Below are 7,052 nucleotides of genomic sequence, written 5' to 3' on the forward strand. Positions count from 1 at the left end.
TAAATAAATAAAAAAATCGCAGATTGAAATNAAGGCTGCAGTATTCTAATTTAGAACGAACTAATGAGTAAAACAGACATTTCAATGCAGTAACATTATTAAAAGAATTTGAATTTCTGACTATAAAACTCAAAGCTCTATTTGCCGCATTTATAGTTAGATTGATATGATCGGTGAAGGACAGTTTATTGTCATGTTATACCTAAATCCTTAACATTATCGCAACGTTCCAGTAACGCATCTTCAAGGGTGTAGTTAAATATTAACGGTTCTTTTTTGGAAGTAAATGAGCAGACTTTACACTTATCTATATTAATAGGTAATAATTATTCTCACACCATCTACTTACAAGATCTACCTGCTCTTGCAGTATTAATCAATCTTCCAAATTAGATTTGTTAGAAATAGCTTCAAGTCGTTTGCATAAAATAGATTATTAGATTTTAGAGACAGGGATAAATCATTAATAAATAAAATAAAAAGAAGTGGCCCTAAATTTGACCCTTGGGGTACTCCAGATGTCGCCATAAAATTGTCAGATTTAAATCCGTTGTATGAAACATATAGTTCACGTTGAGAAAGATAGAATTTAATGAGAAGAATCAGATTATCGTTTAAGCCAAATAAAACTTATTAAAAAGTATGCCATAATTAACTTTGTAAAGGCCTTCGAGAAATCTGTATACACCGCATCAACTTGTCCCTTGTTATCCATATGATATGCTGTTTACTGTGTAAAGTGAGCTAAATTGGTTACCGTAGATCGTCTCGGAACAAATCCGTGTTGGTTTGGTGAAATGTAACCCTTGACAATACTAAAGACTGGAGTATATAGAGACATCTCGAAAACCTTTGCGAAGTTGGACAAAATTGCAATAGGACGATAATTCCTCCAATTCGCGAGACCACAGCTTTTAAGTATAGGACATATTCTTGTTATTTTCCAAATATCGGGAAAAGTTGCTAAAGAGAGTATAAGATTAAATAATTGTAAAACTGATCTTTAGCAGTGGATACCTCTCTCAAACGCTTCATAACACTCAGATAATATTCTCTGTTGACTGTTCCTCCATCCGGAACGAATTCTGTGTGGACAACTCCAAAGAAAACAGTCAACATGACTTTGATTTTTGTCGTTACCAGTTGTGATCAGTTACATGAATGTACAGTTCGAATTAGCTCGTTCAAACATATCTTCAGCAACATGTTTACGATGCTCTTTTTGAAGAAAATTTAGCTCTTTTGGAACCAGCCGTGCTGCGACTTTATCGATGTTTCCTTCAGTTGAAGACGTTGAGAGATGACCAGAACGTGGCATATCAACTACTTCTCTACCAGGTTTGAACACTTTTTACCTTTCCTATGCTTGAGTTTTCGATAAAACTAGATGACCATACGTCTTTTCTGCTGTTTACAAACTACTTAACAGATACCGCTCAAACTTCGCTTCTTAGTAGAGTACAGTGCTACCAACTTTCCATCAAAAACTAAATTTAAATCTACATTACGCGGAATTTTCAAATTAAAAAGTCCGGATGGTTTTTTGACAGAATGTAACGAGCGTTCAAATAAAAACGTGGTCGAAGTTGGCTCTGACACATTGGACGTAGGGAGTAGCTTATAGCGACCAACTTAACCTCATTTCTCAACGAGCTGTATAGCAGCTGTCAGTTTCAATAACGTTAATGACTATATAACTTTATTTTAAAGAATAATCGTGATAACAACAACAAACAATTAAAGGAGCTGCGGAAAGTGTCCCCCTCCTTGTTATAACAATAAATTAAAGCAGCTGCTGAAAGTGTCCCCCTCTTTGTTCCAAGCACTTTTCACACCTGCTCGGGGTATTGTTAATTTCACGAATCTTGTCTATAAGTCGAGCCTGCAGATGGTTTAAATCAGGAATAGGCAGTTCAAAAATAGTGTTTTTAAGGTAAGGCCACAAAAAGAAATCACATGGCGTAATATCACATGACCTCGGTGGAAATTCATGTTCAGCATTGAGACTTATTAGTCGATTTTGGAAAACTTCCCTCAACATATTCATCGTCTCGCCTGCCGTATGTGCCCTTGCGCCATCTTGTTGAAAGTAAATGTTTATAATTTCGTTTTCTTCCAGCTGGTTAACAAAAGGAGCGATAATTTCTTCTCTATACCTTTGCGCAGTAAGAGTACCATTAAAAAAGTAGGTCCATAAATCCTCCTTCGATTGAGAGCACACCAAACTCCAATTTTTTGAGCGTGTAGAGGGCCCTCGACAAAAAAGTTATCTGGTTTTTCAGAAGACCACATTCTCATATTCTGTGAGTTTACGTAACCACTTAAATGAAACCAGGCTTCATCAGAAAAAAAGGTGATATTATGAAGTTCACCGTAGTTGTTTAAAAACCATTCACAAAATACAGCCCGTCGCGGAAAATCAACTTCATGAAGTTCTTGCTGACAAGTTAAACGATAGGAGAACAAAGGCAAATCTTTTTTTAACACTGTGTGGCAGGTACCGACTGATACTCCCACCATTTGTGATAAAACACGTACAGAAGTTCTTGGCGCATTATCCATTATTTGTTGGACATTTTTTTTTAATTCTTCAGTCCGCTTTTTAGGTCGGCCGCTTCCTTCTTTTCTTGTTACACTGCCCGTTTCACGAAAAACATTAACACAACGCTGAACTGCACTTTGAAAAATTTTGTACTCAACAACGCCGGGAAATTGATTTTGAAATTCTATGAAACATTCCTCAATAGAATACTTCCATATTCCATCAATCTTGCGTCCATTTCTAAAGTAGGACTCTATGGTAAACACTTTTTGTTCTTGAGAAAACACCATTTTAAACGCTTTTTAAAACGAAAATATTCAAATTGATAGCGGTGATATACCTAGCGCTTTGACAGATGACGTATAAGTTCATTTGCTATACGCTACGCCCTACGTCCAAATTTTCAGAACCAACTTGACCACGTTTTTATTTGAACGCTCGTTATATCGTGCACTTCAATAAGTCGTGACGTTTGAAAATCAATCTGTTTTCGTTTTGTAATATGAGATTTGCGCTAAAAATTTGATTTGTCATGGATCCGAATATTTGCTAAGCTAAGCAAATGTGAAATGATTCAAACATCTTTTTCGATCTCTTATAATAAGCGAGATACCTACTAACGCTGACGTATCTAATTCGGGACGATCTGTTATATCTCACCCCAATCAGTATCAGGGAAGTTTCACATTTCAGTTCGAGATCTGCAAAAGCGCTTTATTTTTAGAAGCGGGCGATGTGTTGCCTAAATTAAGTAATTCTTCATCCCCTGCCTACAGGAAAATGTTAATACGGTTCATATATTTCCATGCGTTCCTTCCTTCTGGTGTGCCTGTAATGAAAATCTTAAAAGATGTCTTAATAAGAAACTGGTAATTAAAGGTGTACTGTCGCGAATAGTTGCAGTGGCGTACATACACAACACTTCAGTGAATATAAATAATTTAATCGCATTTATTACTAATACAATGCAGAATGATTCTGATATACGATATCTGTGTTGATTAGAATAGAATAGAGTTGCAGTATAACAAATCTATTCAAGATGTCTAGTTGTATCTTACTGATAAAAATTGTGGAAATTCGCATAGGATTTTTACATATTTATAATGGTTTTTATAGAAAAAAAATGTAAATGAATTGAATACGTTGTATAGAATTATACGTTTGAGTATATATTGTTGTGTTGAATGTTGTTTTATGTGTTAGTTAAAATTTTATGTATGAATGTTCTATTTTGAAAATTAATGTTTTGAGTAAGCGTTGAATAGCCCCTGTATATGTGTCAATAAAGTATGTTATGTGTAGTGTAGTGTATATGTTAAAGACGTAAATACAATTCACAAGTCTTTACCTCTTTACGTCTTTAAGTCTTTACAAGTCTTTATATTTACCTGCTAATGGCCTCTATTTTACACTTTATTTATTTTAAAATTTTGCCTAAGTTTTTTTTATTTTTAATTTTTATACTTTTTATTTTATGTGAGCAACTCCCTCGAGCAGGAGGCGGGTTCAATATTTTATTCAAGTAAGAATCTACTTATTTCTTTGTCATAAATTTTATTTATCTCACTATCTAGATTTTCCTCAAATATCACACATGGAATAATAAATAAATCGGATAACTTTAACAAGTGTCAGCTATATTTACTACAACGGATGTTCAGATATACAGTTATACAAATTTTCTTAATCTAGACTTATACTAAAATTAGAATTTGAGATCTCTTTATTTATATTACTTTTCAATTTTGATTGGTTAAATGAAACTTTTGTTTTTAAATTTGTTAAAATTTGTTTTAAATATCTTTATCTTTCATTGATCAACGTTTTTTAAATATGTGGCCAATAAAATACACCTCTTAACTGCAGTTAAATAAAATGGTCTACCTTGTATTTTGAAATTTCAAAGTTTTCAGACGATCTTGAAGTTGGCAGGCCTGCTGAACTGGAACTAGACTTTCTCGTTGTTTTCTGCCATTAACTCGTTCTGAGACAGTCAGATTCTCCTCCGTTCCATTTATTCCGATCAGGCACTGGTCACTAATTTTGAATTCGCACTTATTCCCTTTTCGAAAGTTCACTGTAGTCGAAGCATTTGATTGGTCACAAATCCTAACAGTTCGTTGTTGTACAAGTTTAATTTTCTTATGTTTGATCCCTGTTCGGACTAATTCGTTTTCTCACAACATTTGACGAACTTATAACCTCACATTAGTTTGACATTTGAGATTTGAAAAGGTACAAATTTTAAAATAATTGAGTTGCCTTGATTTTTCTTGTGATTTTCACTTGTTTTTTTTTCAGATTACCACAGATGTTTATCGTTCAAAGATCATGAGCAAACTGGCTGTTTTCGTCCAAAACACTTTTAATAAACCCGAAAACAAAAGAAGTTTGTTGTGGTTACAACGTCACCTGTCATATGATATAACTTATTTTATGAAATTTTGGGCATACGGATTTCTAAAACTGAAAATTATGCTTATTTTCGATTATAGGATACAATTCTCGTTATTTTGATACCCCATTTTCCATTGTAGGTTATAATTTTACATCTATTCTGAACCTATGCTAAATTATGAAAATACAGTAACATTTCTTACTTAAAACTGTTTTTACCTATCTAAATCTATTTTATGACCTCTTTATTAAAGTTCTTACATACTTTCCACTTGGGTTTGCATTTATTTAAATGTTTATGGCTTATTTTTGTTCTAGGTGTCGAAATGACATCGTTTTTCACAAATTTTTCACTTATGGAAAAGTCTATAACATAAAATAAATACTGCTTTTTAGTCCTTGGAAGATGCACTAGCCAATGTCTACAGCAGATTCACACTCACCGTTAGATTAAAAACAAGATTTACAAAGTTTGTCGTTTGACATATGATACAATTTTTTTTCTTGTACAATGCACCTATATATTGGATCAAATCCAGTTCTAAGGATGTGAACTTGCTAAAGGTATAACACTTTAACTTTCTATAACGTTATTTGCATGTATATTGAAAATTTAGTAAAATTTCTTCGATAGCCGCTACTGTACAAAGCTACCGTTTCAAAATTCGATGAAAATCTTTAAATGAAGTACAGATAATGTTTTGTACTGCTGTGGTTTGTTGGTGACAAACATGTACTACATTTCTGTGCTGTTTTTTTCAAGAAATTATCGTTGGAAAATTGTTTTATTTTGAATTTCATGTGAATTTTGACATTTCCGGAGTCATTTTCCATTATATAACTTGCATTGCACAAATTTGTGATATTCTTTTAAACTAGACATAAAATAGAACTATTTGACTTAATTTTACTACACCATGTGATTCTTTTTAAGAAAATCTATCAATTTAATAAATATTTTCAGTTTAATTGTTCATACTTGGAATTAAATATTTTAAAACGCTACTATGCTTTAAGATTTGATTTTATTTAATGTTTTATAATTGATCAGTATGTCATAACATGACAATATATGTGTTTTTGCAATATATTCTTACCTTTTATGTTGCACTTTTACCTTTTAAACTGTATTGCTCTTAACCTTTATATGCTTTTACTATATTTGTTGTAAATGTATGAACAAATCTGTGAATTTACATTGTCTGATTTAGCTCAGCCAATCAAATTAATCGTATGATCACCCGGTGCGTTGTTACAACTCCAGTCTAGAGCACTGTGCCAGTTGTTCAGTAGGCATGTTACATTCATTTGTAGCCTAAAGCATGGTGTTTTAACTACCTAAATATAATGTTACAAATAAAGACTGAGGAAAATATATAATATTACTTTCCGTAAATTATATAAATCTCTGGGTATATCTTCATTTAAATTTATTGAAGAGAATGAGAAACATCAATAATAACCATATTGAACTTTGCCTAATCAATTATATGTAAGAAAATGTTTTACATTTAAACATTGAAGGACAAAGACGTAACTAAAAAAAGTGTGTAAAATTAAATATATACTTTGCCCTTTAAATAAGTAGAAGTGTTTTACAGAGATTGCTTTATATGTATATATATTTTTTTATTTTTATTGACTCAGTTATTTTAAAACTGCTGTACCAAGTTATACTATTATTTAGGTGTTTAATAAATTGGTTTAATTAATATTTATCTTCAGACATTTACTTAGAGAATATGTCATTTAGTGCATTAATAAATTTTCTTAAGTTTATTTATTGTTATTTTCCCTTCAGGTACGTCATAACCTAAATATTTATTTTTCTTCTTAAAAGTAGTTTTTCTGTTTCTTAGTAAAATATACATATGCCGATAATAGAAATTTACATTTTGGGTGAATTACACAAAAGGTGTAAAATTACATTCTTAATGTAACCTTAATTATATGATGTAACTTTACATTATTCACTGTGATGTCAAAATAACCAATGGTCTAGTGTGTAATTTGTTTCATAAAATGTTTATCAGTGGAATCCAAATACACAACGGTTATCCAGAATATCCAGTTAATGACCTATTCATACCGCATATCCTACCCTCTAGTG

The sequence above is a fragment of the Anoplophora glabripennis genome, unplaced genomic scaffold (assembly GCF_000390285.2).
Source record: "Anoplophora glabripennis isolate ALB-LARVAE unplaced genomic scaffold, Agla_2.0 scaffold202, whole genome shotgun sequence".
Classification (NCBI taxonomy): Eukaryota; Metazoa; Arthropoda; class Insecta; order Coleoptera; family Cerambycidae; genus Anoplophora; species Anoplophora glabripennis.